The sequence below is a fragment of the Furipterus horrens genome, unplaced genomic scaffold, assembly GCF_987537825.1.
Source record: "Furipterus horrens unplaced genomic scaffold, mFurHor1.1.pri manual_scaffold_4, whole genome shotgun sequence".
NCBI lineage: Eukaryota > Metazoa > Chordata > Mammalia > Chiroptera > Furipteridae > Furipterus > Furipterus horrens.
This window is the reverse complement of record NW_028327174.1, coordinates 27,053,540-27,070,086: the sequence shown is the minus strand read 5'-3', so window position 1 is coordinate 27,070,086 and position 16,547 is coordinate 27,053,540. Positions and strand designations below refer to the sequence as shown.

At 42.8% G+C, this 16,547-nt stretch overlaps 1 protein-coding gene across 2 annotated transcripts in view; it reads left to right on the top strand.

Moving 5' to 3' along the window:
* The window catches only part of LOC150011432 (glutamate receptor ionotropic, NMDA 2B-like), a 243,063-nt gene continuing 226,516 nt past the window's right edge, over positions 1–16,547 (top strand). Inside the window, exons 1-2 of one of the 2 annotated variants that reach the window (XM_090272875.1) lie at positions 1–283; positions 1,299–1,767. The gene's annotated coding sequence lies outside the window, so the exon portion shown is untranslated. Of the gene's footprint in view, positions 288–1,298; positions 1,768–16,547 lie in introns of both variants that reach the window. The other variant, XM_090272874.1, reaches the window with a different exon arrangement.

Here is a 16,547-nt window from a genome sequence, read left to right as displayed (position 1 = left end):
AAAGGAAGGTCCTCCACCCCCTTTCAAAAACCACTTCCTTCGGTTTCTTCACCTCTAGGAAATCTTGGGGCTTTGCTCTATCGAAAGTGCTCTTCTGGGTGATTTTTGATCACTACAATCCAGGAGTGCTGGTATCCGAATGCATTTTCTTCTGCTTTGCAAAGAAGAGTCGTGAACTTCAAAACCCTCGAGACGGAATTTTAATCCTGCTTGTTAGGCAAGGAAAACCCTCAATCCCCGGCCACCGACCACCCCTCTGCAATCTCTGAGACGCTCACAGCCGGTATGTAAGTATTCGCTTTGGAGTCTCTTGTGTCAATTTTGGGATTTGGGATGTCGGGAAGATAAAGGGTCGAAGCAGTGGCACCGTTACAAAACGTGGTATTTAAGGTGAAGCTCTTAAATCCAGCAGAAACCGGCACTTGCTAATTTGGACGCGATTTTTTTTTTAAAGATTTCTTTTTAGGGTGAAAGGGTAGGGCTCTCTCTGGTCTTTTGTGTGAGGGGGTGAGGGTGGGGGAGGGTTAACCTTCCCCGAGCAAAAGGCTGGGCATCGGTGCCCCGGGGGCCGGAGCCACGCGCCGCGACCATCCGTCCAATCGACACGTTGCAGGTGAAGTGGAGCCCCGTGTGCTGCACATCAGCGCGGCGGCGGCAGCGGCGTGAGTGTGCGCGGGGGTGAGTGTGCGCGGGGGGTGAGTGTGAGTGCGCGCGCGGGGGCGCGTGCGCGGCGGGGGCGTGTGCGCGCGCGTGTCAGTGTGCCCCTTCCAAGAAATGCCCAGTGTGCACCCCGTGCACAATCAGAACCCGTTCGGCACTAGCCCGGGGTGGGAGGACGCTGCTGCTGCTGCAGACGATGGGGAGAGCGAGACAGACATGTCAGCGGCAATGCAGATGGGGTTGGGGGCCGCACTTGCTGGCGAGTTAAGTGGGGATGGTGTTTCTGCGTGTGTGTGAGCGTGTGTTGCTATGTGGTGCCGCTTCTCTCCCCCTTCCTCCTTCCTTCCCACTTCCCTCCTTTGCTTCCTCCCTCCCGCCCTCTCTCCGCTTCCATTCAGGTTGGCTTTCCCACCTCTCATCCATGCCTGTCCCAGGAATGGTATAGCCAGACCTTTTCTGAATTATTTATAGACCAGTGCCAGCTGTTTTCAATTCCTCTCATGTTCACTCTGTGGGAAATGCGGGGTTGCCAACCCCCTTTTCCTTAAAACGAATTGATATCTTTTTCAGAATGCATTTTTCTCACCCTCTGGGGGACACGCGAATCAAATCCTGACCGGCTCTTTTTCCCCCTTTAGGAAGGGGACGCTTTGGGAATGACCATGCTCCACGGAGGGACAGAGCCAGCCCCCAGCTTCTCTACACAGAGCCTCCTCCACTAAAGCTCCAAAAATTAAAAAAAAAAAAAAAAATCAACAACAAAAAAAAACAACAAAAACCGTAATTGCCGGAGGAATCATTAAAAAAATAGTCCAGCCACTAACCTCACATGCGAACGGAATAATTACTCTGGATTCTGCATTGTGAGCTGCTCTCCATACTCTGACTTACCTTTGAATTCAATCTTTTTTTTCCTTTGAATTGACATCTCTTCAAGACACAAGATTAAAACAAAATTCACGCTAAATTGGATTTTAAATTATCTTCCTTTTATTTATCCTTCATCTTTCTTATGTGGATATGCAAGCGAGAAGAGGAGACTGGACATACCCAACATGCTCACTCCCTTAATCCAACCGTCTAGAGGTTTGGCTTCTAGAAACCAAGGTAAGGCACATTCTATTGTATTTCCTCCTCACCTGGGGTAAGGGATTCCTTGTTTATCTCTTCAAGTCCCTCAAGTGGATTTTTTGGAGGAAAAGGTAACATGATATTAAAATAATTCTGTTTCGGGAAAAAGGCTTATTACAAAGGGGGAAATCTCCCATGTTATTTCTTTTCCTTCCTCATCAAACAGGTTTGGGGTTTTTTGGAGGCAGTGGGGGGTGGATGTCTGTAGGAACAGGTACATTGGATGGCATAAGGTTTTTTTATATGCAGACATGACTGGGAAACCTGTGTGATTTTAGAGTTAAATATCATTTTATTCACCCAGTGCTAAAGCTCTGATTTTTATGGGAATCTAGAGATCTTTTTGTCCCCAGGCTGGCTTTCCCCTTGCCACTTGCATGCCTCTCTCTCCTGTCTCTACCTGCCTAGGCATCCTTTCTGTGCCCTTTAAAAAATGAAGATAATGACTGAGATGACTGTGGTCACTGCCCTGAAGTCCACTTGCTGTCTAAGGGGTTGACACTGGGCCCAGAGATCCCGGGAGGCCTACTGCAGAGGGACAGGTCTAGGTGGGGAATCCAGGTGGTCTAAGAACACCTGGCATTGAAGAATGCTGCAGGTTAAGAGGACTTAAATCTGAAGGTTGGAGAGGAAGACTTCTGCCAATATTCTGCTTTTAATTTGTATTTTTTGTGTGTGCTATTATTTTTGAGCTGTAAATTTCTCCTGTTTACACATCTATTTATACCCTCACATCCTCCAAGCAAACTGTTACTTCCACACTCTTGCAAAATGGCTATCTTGCAGAGTTCTAAAATGCTGTGCATGTGGAAGGGGTGCAGAATTCGACACGTGAGCCTTTGTGTTAAACAAAGAGATGTGTCGTTTGCATGGGTTAGTCTTGTACCCTCAGAATAGAATTGATACTTTAATTTTCTCCCTCTTATCTTTTTTCACAATATGTGAAATGTGGTTTGGTAGTATTTTCATGTACCTGAAAAGAGAAATAACAGGAGAAATGGAAAAGACTTAGCTAATGACTCTTGAGCTAGTCACTCATGTAATCCAAGACAACTCCCAAGGAAATGAGAGAATAGCCATGTGCTGGAGGGCCATGATGGTGAGCTGGATGCTCCTCTCCTTGGTCCATGGGCCATATAGCCCCAAACTCTGAAGGCACTCAAGTGCAGTAATCAGGCTGAGGTAAAAATCTTCAAAATAATGTAGCAGAATCATTAGCATCAATATTCTCTCTTAAAGTATTCTCCACCCAAATCTTTTTTTCTCCTGGTATTTTTTACAATACTTTGAAATTATCTGAACTACTGAAGGGATATGGGGGAAGTAGCGGAAGGTCCGTGTTTCTCAGCATCACACAAGAAGGTAGTTCTTCATTGTCCGAAAAGGATGGATATGATCCACATTCCCTACTCCCCTCCCCCAGGTTTTATTATTTTGAATACTTATTGCTTAACCACTAATCTGTAACCATGGTGTCCTCACAGTGAGAGGGTGGGATCCCACTTTGAACCGTGTTCTCATCAAGTCCACAAATAGCTGAGGTTACCCGATGTGCGCTCACCTTAGAGGCACCTGAGCTGGTTCCCCATCTGCTTCTACTCCTTCAAGTGGGAGGATGAACTCTTAAAATTACTTTAAAATAGCACAGAGGCATGGCTGAGAAGCGGAGCTCCATGTGTGATGACTTAATAGGTACAGATGAGCATGGCAGGGTGGGGATCAAAGGGCACATGTCCTCTTCTGCATTCCTGGTGCCTATGAGAGTGACCTACCCTGAGTAGTAGGTCTTTCGTCATGTTTGTCGGTGACAGAAGTCCTTCTGACAGAGTCTCAGCTACATTTGTCTTGGTTGCTAATGGGATTAAGCCAGGTTCCAGACCACCATTAGTTGACTCCAAGATTAGATAAAGGACAAGAGGTTAAAAGGGGATGGTGCTGAGGAAGAGGAGGACCAGGTAATGGCAAAGCTACAAAGAGAAAAGAATGGAATGCCAATGAGAAAGGGCTTGTTAAGATTCTAGGAGGAGTCACCACAGGTGGTCTGTACTTTTTCCCTACAGAAAGCCATTTTAGAGACCCCGGGGAAGAGGAAGGTGTTCCTGTCCTCCTGAGCAGATTTCATGTTACTCAATGGTGTTCTGGGATGTCTCAGGGCCATTCCTCTCTCTTTTTCCCCTCATAGCACAAAGAGTTGACTGGGTTCTATTCTGTCTGCTCTCTTTCTGCCCTCCTCCCCTTACAGTGTGGGTTCCATAGGAAAGAGATGTGGCTGCTGGTGGGAGGGAGAAAGAGCAAATTTAATTTTAATCGGGGAGCCTTCATGATGTACAATTAAGAAAAACTTAATGGAAAATAAAGACTTCCCAGGAAAGCACGGTTAAGGATGTTAGATTGGTGATTTCAAGGAAATCAGAACAGCGTGGTTGTCCTCTACCTCCGTGTTTCAAGTGTAGCAAAGCATGATGGACCCATGAACACAGAATGATGTGGCATCTGAGAGACAGATGTTAAAATGCAAGGAGAGGAGCAGGGTGGTATCCCTGGATTGTCTAATTTCTTCTCTCTATTGGTTCCATTCCTAGCAAGCCTGTCTAAGCAGAGTTTTGCTTTGTCACTGCATGTGTGTAATTTATGACAGGGGTGGATACAAGCAAAGAGAATAAGAAAGGAGACAATATGACAGAAGAGGAGAAGGAAGAAAAAAATTTCTGTAGTCACTACTTTGCACACCCAGTGCCTTTCTCTTAGGCTGGGCGAGAAGAGCGACTTCCTCTGGTGAAGGGAGGAACAGCAGGCACCTTGATTTTGTATTCCTGCTTCACCTCCAGAAAGATGGCTTCAGAACCTTGACAATCTTCCTTGACCTTCATGTCTACACACCTCCACACATTGTGTGGAAGGACAGTGGGCACCTGGGAGATGGACACATGGACTGAAATTTGTTGGTGGGATGAGTGGTTCTTGACAGGGAGAAAGGACCGAGCAGATCCAGCCCTTGGTCATATCATTGTTACCTTGTAAAACATTCTCCCATCTTCTTCATGAATATGATGAACTCAGGATGTAGGGTTTCCCTCTATTTTCATGTTAAAGAATATAAAAATGAAGGTGGCATGTCCACTACCACTAACAGGTTAAAGCAAAAATGTCATTGATATTTATGAAGAAACCATAGCAAAAAATCTATCTATCTATATACATGTATAGATCTATCTATCTATCTATCTATCTATCTATCTATCTATCTATCTATCTATCTATCTATCAGCCCATAGAAGCGAGGGATGAGAAAGGAGCCAGGGTGAAATACAATTCTAAAGGTAGGAAAACTGTTGTTCTGAATGATAACCTTCTCTCCTTAACAGGGAAGCCTGGGCTGACAGAACAACTCACCTCCTGTAACTTATTGGGGTCAGGAGTGAATAAGTTCCCTTTTATCACTGTCATCCTACACCCTCCTTAAGAATTCTAGAAACTTCATCCTTTCAGTAAACTACATTCTCAGTCTCAGGCACTGTGCATATAGTCAGATCTCTGTAAATAAATATAGATCAAAAGAGTTACTGGTCTAATGAATTGTTTGCATTTATTAAAGTGCATCCTCTCTTTGCAACCACAAGAAGTCCCCAGGGAGAGTATATTAGTGGTTGAATTGATACTGTCTTTAGGAGGGATGCAGAGGACAGAAGAATGGATGAGGGAGAGGGCCTCACTCCAGGGAGGTAGGTTTCTGAGATTTACCTGTGGCTGTTAATGATATGTCTGTGTCTATTACACAAGATGCATTGGGTGGATGAATTCCTGGGCTTCTGTGAACCCAGAAATGTGTGTTCAGGAACTTTGATTGGTTCTTGTTGTTCTTCAACCAACCTTATTTTCCTCTATTCACTTTCTAGCGCTTTCAGCTGAGGTTGACGGAGACAGGACCTAGATAGAGCACATGTTGAACCCTTGTTGAAATCCTCCATGACTGCCCCAAGCAAGTAATTGCTCCACCTTATGTCCATCACTAGCACCTGTTTGAGGTTATTAGTACACTTGATCCTAATTTTGTTTACATGCCCTGTTTCTTTAAGGAGTGTGTGAGCTTCTCACAGGCAGGGAGGGATGTTTTATCATTTGGAATCATTTGGGCTTTGCACAGTGACTGGGCACATCATACATAGTTAAAAATATTAAATGAATGAATGGAGAGAGGAAGTGAAATATTTAATTAGTAGATGATGCTATTTGTTGTTTGTTCTCATGGGTATAGGAACAGTTTGAAGTTATGATGCTAGATGACATCAAGAATATCAGAGCTCTGTGATACTTTAGAAAGCGCCTACTCTGACCTTCTCATTTAATAGATGAAGAAGCTGGGATCCAGGGACACTTGAGTTTTTTGCTTTAGGTTGTGTGAGCTGCGAAGTGCCAGTGCTCTGTGCCCCACACCACCGACTCGCGTGAGATGTGGATGTTAACTGTGGATTTCAAATACCTACATTAGCGCTGCTCAAATTTGATTGTATATAGGAGTCACCTGGGGATCTTGTTAAACTGGACATTCTGATCCAGGTGCTCTGATGTGGTGCTCGTGGTTCTGCATTTCTGGCCATCTCCGAGGTGAGGCCAAAGTTGCTGGACCACACGTCATGGGTCTATATCAATCCTGCACCCAATTCTATCATCATTACCATTGGCAGCTCCACATACATATTCTATTTTTGGGACTCCCAGCATTTATTCTTTATTCTTAAAAGTAAAAAAAGAAAAATCAGAAAGGAGCCTATGTATTTAAGTTCACCCATCTCCTCTCTATAATTGCTCTTCCACCCATGTACATCTTTTGCCTCTTTCCCTCTCATCCTCTATTCATTTTTATTCTGGTCCTTCTCATAACTGATTCATCACTTTCTTTTTATGCTCTCCTGCTTCTGGGTTTATTTATTAATGTCTCCTAGTCTCTTTTCTTTCACACTCTCTTCTTTTAACTTTATTTTATGCCATTTTTTTCCTGCTCAATTATTCAACAAGCGTTTGTTAAGAACCAATATTTGTCAAAGACTGTGTTATGAAAAAGAATTAGCTCTGGTCGGTACTTTTCAGCAGCTCATGATTTAATGGGGAAGGTGTGTAAAGAAATCATCATATATTTAGGTACAATCTATACAAGAGAAGCCTGGGAGAATGAGGTGGGCTTCATGGAGGGGTTGACAGTTAAACTACATCTTTAAGAATAAATAGGCGTTTTGCAGAAGGAGAGAATGGTCATTTTCAGAGGATGGAGAGCACCTAGAGAGGCATGCTGGTGTAAAAGGGCAAGCCTCCTGCTCTTCCTTGCTTTCCTTCACTTGGGGATAAGAACAATACAGGATTCTGCTGGTTCATTTATTAGGAATTTCAGATTCTGTGCATTGGTTTATTTATTAGGAATGTTGGATTCCAAATGACGAGGCAGAGAATAAAATCAGGGTCTTCTTAAAAGGAGAGGGAAGAGACTCCAGTTTCTGCTACTGTGATTCTACCCTTAACGACTCCTCACCCTGTTTGTTAGGCTTGCCTCTGGAATGAACAAATGACACAATGTTCATTTTAGACCACTGGATTGCAGCTGACTTTGTCCATGCCATGAGAAAGAAAGGGACAGCTGCTAGTTGGTTTGTGGCCAAGGAAAGGGCTGGATCCTAGCCCAGGCCAAGCTACTCAGAATGAAGGACCAGCTTAGCCCCATGTGTTCCTAGAGTAGTGAGATAGAGAGTTGCCATGCCATTCAGACACTAGCTGCTTTCTTTAATGGCAAAGGGGGGGTGAGGGAAGAAGAGGGGCTCAATCATTCCTAGGGAGTTCACAGAATCCTTTCTGGTAGCCTTTATTAGATGGCCTGATGTTTCAGAAGTAGTCTGTACGGGGATGCTCAGGTGTAGAGATTATGAAAAGACTGCTTGGGCACCACTTGATTAAACTGTAGCATTGGTGCCTAAGGGAAGATGGGTTTGAAATGCAGATTCCTCTAAATTTTATTTGCAGCTCTTCTGCTCCCCATCCCTCTCCCCCCTTCCCTCACTTTCATCATTTCTCTGTGCATTGTGTTTTATATTCATTTTATTAGCAAAAGGAACCTAAGCTTGGCCTGAAGACTTTAAAGCTCCATTACATACAAAGAGAGTATCCTTGGTATTCAGGTATGTGGGTTAGCAAACGCCACCACTGGCTGACTTGAAGGGCATTTATTCCAAGGTGATTTTAGGGGCAGGGTGGTGGAGGCGCAGGGACAAGGTCATGCCCAGAGGGATGAGGGGAGGGGAGAGAAGGAGAAGCGAAGGCAGACCTGAGGGGGCGGCAGACCTGGAAGGAGAAAGAAGCTCCAGCCTTTGGAGTCCGTCTGTACAGGGAGAAGGACAGCTGCAGTAGACAGCTTCCTAGATGGGGGCAATTTAAAGTTTCGACTAATTAACGCGCTTGGCTCATAAAAGCCTAACTGTGCTCCACACATGCCGCACCCCATGACTTTGCTCATTGCCTCACTCAGAGCGTGCATTTCCTTCTTTTGAAAGAAATTCAAGTTTAAATTTCTCGTTAGTCTTTACTTAGATTTTATAAAGCCCCTCTCAGGGCTTCAATGGTTAGAATTTCTTAGGAAGTCAGATCTTATTATTATTTTTTGAGCAGTGTGGCTGGATGAGAGCACCACATTGTTAGTGGAGCGGAGAGGAGAGTCTGAGAGGGAACCTGAGCTTAGGTGGTGTCCTACATCCTTTTCCCAAAGCTGATGTGCTCTCTGAAGATGCCAAGATGTTCAAAGGCAATGCTCTCACCTTCTGGGGGCCCTAGTCTGGTCACTCAGCTACCACAGTTACTGATGTCTTTGGATCAGTGTATTCCGTGTGTGTACCCCCACACTCTTGTGTATGTATGGGTATGTTTCTGCAGTAACTTACATACCAAATACAGTAGTCAGTAATGCATATGGGGTGTGTGTGTGTGTGTGTGTGTGTGTGTGAGAGAGAGAGAGAGACAGAGAGAGAGAGACAGAGAGAGAGAGAGAGAAATTAAGAATTTTAATGCTGACAGGCACCTTGAAAATTATCTATCCTCCTCCACAACCACCATTTTAGAGCTGTGAAACTATATCTGAGGTTTGCCACCTGGTCTAAAGGCTCGTAAATGTGTCAGAGCCATGTCCACTGAGTGTCCCTTCAGTGCTTTCCTGTCCCCGCCCTGCCCCACGAGGCCCTATGGCATGCATGTCCCTTAAGTTGGGGTGTTTCCTCCTCTGCATGTCTTCAGAGCCCAGGGTCCTCCCTTGATATGTAATGTGTCTTTAAAAATGCCAAGTGTTTCCAGGGCATCTGGGAGCTGCCTAGATAATAACAGAGGAGGTGGTGGTCTTGGCAGTCAGAAGCGTTTCTTGGTTTCTGCTTGTGTTATTTTACTTTGTGACCATGTGCGAGCCATTGACTGCGGGCCTTGATTTTCTCTTTTCTGAAACAGTGAGGCAGGCTAAAGCAGTGTTCTTTCCCCAAGTTCAATAACAAAAATCACCTGCAGAGCTTCAACAAAAACACAAAAAACACCCCCTGAACAACAGCAGCAACAAGAACAGCAACAACAAAAGCAGTGGTGTCCTTGCCTGGGCTGTACCCCAAAGAGTTAAAGTAAAATCTCTCAGGGAGGCATCTAGACTGTGGTCATTTAAAAATTCCCCAGGGGATTCTAATGTACAGCCATGTTTGAGAACCACTGGGCAAGGTGATTGACAAGGCACCTATTAGCTCTAAGCATCATGCAGGCCCAGTACTTTAACAGGTAGAGTTAGACCCTGTCACTGTTAAACTGTTACATGGCTAGCAGAGGAAGTTGGAATATGAGGGGACTCAGTGTGCGGAGTGCACACAAGAGGTGGAACTGGTGTGGAATTAAAAGCAGAGCTGTATGCACCGTGTTCCTGACCTCGAGCAACATTGACAAAGGCCTGGTGTTGAAAGTAAGGGATGTTAGGGAGCCACTTTCCCTGACAGTCTTGAAACGGGTGTGGCTGTGAAATAGGGCAAGTGGCCCTTGGTTCTGCAAACATCCTCTGTTCTACTTAGATTTATTGAGGGCACCCCATTTCTTGTTTTGGAGAGGAAGCCTTTTCTCACTCCTTTGTAACCCTGTAAATGTAGGAAGACTATTAATAAGTGGGGCTGGATAAGCAGACCCTGATTGACTGGTGAGGGGTGTGAATGGTGCAATTATCTTAGTGCTGGTTGGAATTCACTAACCATGTTACCCTCCCTCTCAGTGCCTGAAGTGGAATATTAAAGGCATGAAGAGGAGGAAGAGGGTAGGAGGCATTAAGCTTCGTTCTTTTCTGACTGTGACTTTAATTACTGATCATTAGGTTGGCCAGGTTAAGAGTTTTCTCACATTCTTCCTTTTTGGTTCCCTCCCATCCCCATTTTAAAATAAATGTGAGCCTAAACATACAAAGGTGAGGAAAAATCAGAGTTATGAATCTGTGTTCTTTAAAATAGACAAACGGTAAGAAAATAAAAATGCTAGTTCTTTTTGTGGACATCTAAGAGTGGTTGGAGATGTGAGAGAAAGGTCATGAGTGTGGTTTGGACTCTCGCTGGTGTTTGGTAGGATATGCAGAGGTGCGAGGCACTAAATATTTAGCAGAAATTTAGGAAGTGTACTCATTGATTTGAATTTCCAAATATCTCTTGGTTGGCCCCATAGGAGGAAGGACTGCAGAAGAAATCCTACCCTGGCCAAGTATAGGTGCTCAGATTTGGAGGGTCTTTCTTGAGCAGGAGAATGTTGACTCCATGGCTTTTTGAAGAAAAAAATACTGGATGGGTTTTCTTAGAACCTGCATATATAAGAGAAGTCATTTGTTTGTTGAGTAATTTGTCATTTTTCCATGAGAACAAAATTCATCCGCTATCCTACTTTATGTCCTCACTGCTTAGCAGAATACTCTCTGCGTTATGGGTAGTGTTCAGAAAAAGCTGGTTGTTGATCAAGATGATAATGGAAATGAATGTGCGTTGAGGATGAAGTTGGCATATTTATGCCTTTTATATTTCTACTTCCTTGTCATCCAAGCACCTCTTGATGCTTTGGTTGAATTTTACTAGAGTTGAATAGATGAGAATATCTTTAGTGCTAGCTATAGGCTGACAGAATGAAACTGGTCCCGTTTATTAGTGCCTCACTTCTTTGAGCTTCGTTTTACATTGTGTTTAATAAGGGTATTTCTTTGAAAGCTCTCATTCATCACTAATTATGCTTTTCCACTTCCCTTCAAATTCCATGTAAATACTGGCCATCCCTCAAGGTCCATCATTCACCTCCAAGATTATCTCACCTTCAAAGTCTTGCTTGATTTTCCCAGCTAAAAATAAGCCCTCCCAAGTCATTTGTCCACATACTATTTTTATTTTTCCTGTGCTTGTAACACTTTTCTTATGCTAGCTTTTGGGACAGATTTCTTATGGGCTTTTTATCTTGTATTTCACAATCGTCTTCACTGTGCTGGACTTCCTGGAATAAACAGGATGATGGTTATTCACCCTCTCAACCTCTCCTTTTTATTTTGTACTTATTTCCAATGATGCTTTGATTTCAACATAAAACTCAAGGTTGACTCTAAATGTATGAATGGTCTTTCAGTCACCATAGCAGGGAATCCTGTTTATTGATAAACCTGCATTTAGGCGACTGACAAAGAGTTAGGGAAGGGAGTGAGATGATCCTGGAATTAGGTAGCCAGAATTTGTAGACCACTTTAGAAATAAATGGTGGAATAAAAGTGCTAAGAATCATTGCTATTAGTCCAAATATGATATTGAACAGCCACCCCAAAAGGAACTGCTTTGCCTTTGCTTAATTTTCTGTTGAAATAGGGCCTTGAATTGGCAATAGATATATAAGGTATGGCCTTTGTGTTCTAACATATTTTAACGTATGTTATCTCATTTACTCCTTACCACAAGGCTGACATTATTTTGTTTCTCAGATGTACAGAGTAAAGATTAGAGCTCAATGTCACACAGCTGTAAGCAGCAAGCCAGGATTTCAACTTGAGTCCTCTAATTCTAACCCCTGACTCTTTAAATTATATCAAGCCACCTCTATGTAAAAGGAGAGAACGGTTTTATTTGGTGTGTAGAGGAACCTGTAAACAGCACTTACTTTGAAACTTCAGCAAAAGCAACTTTCTTCTAGATCTCTTCCCTTTGGGATTTACTCTTGTAAAGGTAAAATTCTTTTTAAGTTAAAAAAATGCATGTCTACAAAACAGCAAATTTTGGGACCTTAATTTAATTCAGTGAAAACAAAAGGTGAGAAATTCATGGCACTGGCAATCAGCATCTCTTTTATTCTACATAATGGTGAGGCTTGGGCACCATCTTTTTAGCTTATTCCTACCATTTGGTAAATATACTTCACCTTCAAACTTAATACTCTGCTTCTTTTAGGAGGAAACAGTTTTCTTCTCTCTACTCTAATCTTGGCCATTTTGAATATTACCCATTTTCTTGTACCTGTTTCTTTTCCAAACCCATTTGTGAAATACTACTTTGAGGGAAATTAATGGTTAGAGTAAGAGAATGGTAGTCAGGAATACTGCTTTGGTGTTGGGTTTTATTATAAACAGTAATCATTGTTATTATTCTATGAGTTATACTTGACTCATTCCAAAAAGGATACAAGGAAGCTAGTTTTGTTTCAAATATCTGCATCAACTATGGACTCAGGGGGCAATTGCATAAAATAAACATATAATACAAAAGTTAACTTTCTTATATCTTTATTTTTTGAAGAAAAGAGGCCATCTCTTGGTGCCCCACAGAGTTCAGGAGCCTTAGCTTTTCACCACATGCATATTTTTAAACTACTTTCTGTAATTTGCGGCAAAGAGGTATTGAGGAAAAAGCTGCCCAAGGGGACAGGAAACCAGGTCCAATCTCAGTGTCCCCTCGGCTCTGTGTGGTTCAGGTAAAGTCCTCAACCTCACTGAACTTACTTCCTCATCTGTAAAATCAGATCTTTAGGGGAGACAATTATTGTGTTGTGGATCAAATGAGGAAACTTAAAGAACCCACACAAACTGTAAGTTTAATATACACAAATGCTTATTACTAATAATTCCATCCTGCTCAAAATAACAGTTTTCCTTAGCCTTCAGTGCAGGACACACATGCCCAGTGGGTGAGTTAGAAAATAATTGATGAGAAAGACGGCAGCAGCGGCAGTCACCAGCATTCAGAACACAGAGCAGCACCCAGGCATTGTGACCTGTGGTTTTTAATCTGTGGTCTATGTCTCTTTCTCAGTTTCTCTTTCACAGTATTTATCTAATTTTCTAGATAAATACTTGTCAGAAAAGAGAGCAAGACTAATCTTTCTAGTTTTATGTAGAACTATTTTTTCCAAGCTCATTTTTTATCTTTATGTGACCCAAGAAGAGCAGAGATGGAGATGGTGCCTCAAGCCGAGGAAAAGGATGATGTGAAATGCTGTTTTGCACTCCAGGCCTTTGCTCACGCCTCTTGCTCTGTCGGGGGGCCCTCCTCATCTTACCTAGCCTGCTTCACTCCTATTTTGCCTTCAACATTCAGCTCAGGAATCCTCTGCTCCAGGTCCTCCTGGTCCCACCAGTCTGGAGTCACTGGCCGTTTCGTGCTCCAATAGCCCTTGATTGGAAATGACTCTTGTGTCTCTATCCTGCCCATCCTACGATGTGGATTTTTCAAGGGCAGGAACAGCCTCTGTTCTGTACCCTGTGTGTGCCTAACAGAGTACTGGCACATGGTGGACATGTAATAAATAGCTGCTAACATGGTGTGTACATCTGCGGGTCCTGTGCTCAGTTCTTTACATACATTAACGAATTAAACAGTCCTAACTATCCTAGGAGGTGTGCATAATGATCACCTACATTTTGTGGATGAGGATACCGAGGCCCAAAGAAGGTAAAGCTTGCTTAGCTAAAGTGGCAGAGCCAGGATTTGAACTCAGCCATCTGCCTCAAGCTCGCTCTCTTAAGCTTTATGCTCTATGGCTTTGTAGTAAATGTTTATGATTGACTTGAATGTTAGAGACTTAGAAGAAGTGTATTGTGTGTGAGTTCTATGTAATGAGGATGGTGGAAAGAAGAGAAGTGAGTGCACAGCAGAATTTGAGGGGTGGTTAGGACTTGGGCTTGGACGGATTTTTTGGACTTCATTCTCCTGGTGTGTTTGTTGGATATAGGACACACCCAGGGCTGTCTTCTGTAAATGCATGGGAATGTGATTAGTATAATGATTATTGAGTTTTGGAGAGGATGAAGTGGGTTGTATTTCTGGTACTTGTATTTCTTAACTGCTTGCTGTCACCTTTAGGTTCCTTAAGTTTTCTTGGCTATATTTTTTTAGTAGCATTTTTGGGGTGCTGGGGTGCATACTGGCCCACATCCTCCTTGATCCTTTCCCACTAAAATGGTGGCAACTGTCAGGAAAATTCCTTTTAGAATTTACTCTAAAAACAGTGGTTGAGAGCAAGAAATCGGGAGTCAGACAGCCAAGGTTTCTGTCCTGCCCCTTATTAGTTAACTGGACAAATGTCTTCACTTCTCTGTACCCCCTGAATCTTTACTAAATGTGAGTTATTAATAATTCTGGTCTTTCAGTTATTGTGAAAATTGAGTTATTTCATTTCGAACAGTACTTATCACAGATTAAGTATCCAATAAGAATTCACTACTATGATGGCCCCTGGTCCTAACCTTGTCAGGGCCAATTTGGGTGGCAAGGGTGTAACGCACACTTGTCCCATGCGTAGGGCAGTTGCTCCTGAATCAGAGGCTTCCAGATCAGGATTGGCCTGACTTCTTTGAGTATTTCATCAAAACATAGCTGACAAGAGAAGAAAGTATGGCCAAGAGCTGACATGTTTTACATGTTCCTAGACTATTGAGAGAATGTAAATTCTTAGTACAAAAAATGCAGACAGTACCCACAAATCGGAACCAATTCATTAAGGACTTAAAGGCTGAAATGAGCTTTCGACAAAGTGACGATGAATTAATCAAACACAGGATAAAATGAAAATCAGTAAGGAAACCTGTAAAGAACAAACAGATTTTGAGGGTGAAAGGAAAGTTTTCAGTGAAAGAAGGTGACAGACACAAAGACAAGCCAACTTGGATGTAATAATAACAATTACCTACATTTCTGGAATGCTTTATAGTGCACCAAAGGCTTTCTCATGTATTTTCTTTCCCACACATATTTTGATTTTCTGAAGAACCCACCTGGGGGAATTCCGGGCAGGAGCTATTATCCCTATTTTACAGAGAGTTCCAGTGATTTTTCAAAATTGTATAGTCAAGAAGAAGGAAGAGATGAAACTCAGTCACAGCTTTTCTGAATCTCAAGTCCACGCTTTTTCTTTGTTTCTGCTTTGAGAGAGCCTGGGAGAGTGGCTTATGTTGCTGGAGAAAGCTTAGAGGAAGCCTCAATTGATATGTAAAGAATTTACTCTAAAAAGAAAAATGCGTTTGGTGGGCCAGTGAGTATATTTAGAAGCAGTAAAGGTTGTGAAACCTGAAAAGTCAACATATTATGTGAATGATATTAGGATTCGGGGCAAGAGAATCATATTTTACTTCTCTATATTTTTCTTTACGTTCCAAAATTTTCACAATAAAATGAATTATTTTCATAATGAGAAAAGATATGGAAATAAAAAAATAACTTTCATTATATCAGAAATTAGATAAAGTCGAAAGGGTAAAAGGTGTATCCTTACTTTCTTAGAAATATAACTGAGAACTGGTTACTAACATATAGTCGTGTGCATGTGTGTGTGTGTTTGTGGGTGTATGTGTGTGTGTGTGTGTGTGTGTATGTATAATCTGGATTCTAGCATAGATTAGGGAACACAAAACCACGTTAAAATTGGAGAGGTTTTTAAAACATTAATTAAGAAGAGTAGAATAAATAATCTCAGTGACAGATTCTAAAATGCCTTCAACGAGGAAGTGGTTACTGCAGGGCCAAAGGCTGCCATGTGAGGGAATCACGGAGGACTGGAAAGATGTCATGTCTGAGGGTCAGCTTATAACTTTTTTAAAGAAGAGAGGATGGCTGGAAATTACAAACTCTTAAGCATTTATGTTAAGTTGGAAAAAAATGTTGAATCTAATAGTCAGTTACCGACCCCTTGAAGAGACCAGGGCATAGTAATTGTCAAAATGGCTTTTTAAAGAACAAACCCTATTAGATCTGTGGTTTGAGGAGAAGGACAGGCTTGGCAGGCTGTAGGAAACCAATACATGTAATTAAGAAAAGTCATGAAAATTTGAGATCAGACTTCCCCTGAGATTCTACCTTTTAAACTGGGAAAATGGTGTGGGTTAATAGCCCAAAGCGGAGCAACGGGCAGCGGCTGCCGGCTGGGGTGATGCTGTAGAAGTGTGGGAACAGTGAAGTACTGTGCCTGCCTCTCACAGCCGAATGAAGAAGGGCTGTGCTCCTGGCTGAGGGGGAGGAGGTGTCCTGCCAGAGTTGGCTTTGCGACTGTGGGATGTGGAAACAGCCTAGCTTGTAGCCTCTGCAGACCATGCTGCCACCCTGCTTCCCACTTTATCTTTGCCACCCCTCCCACTCCCAGTCCACAAATGCATGTCATCAGCGATTCCTAAAATGTGTGCTCACGTTTATGCAAGCCCAGTTTTACGCAAACTCCAGAAATTCCACCCAAAGTATCACAGGGCTTAGGAACTCTGGAGGTCATCC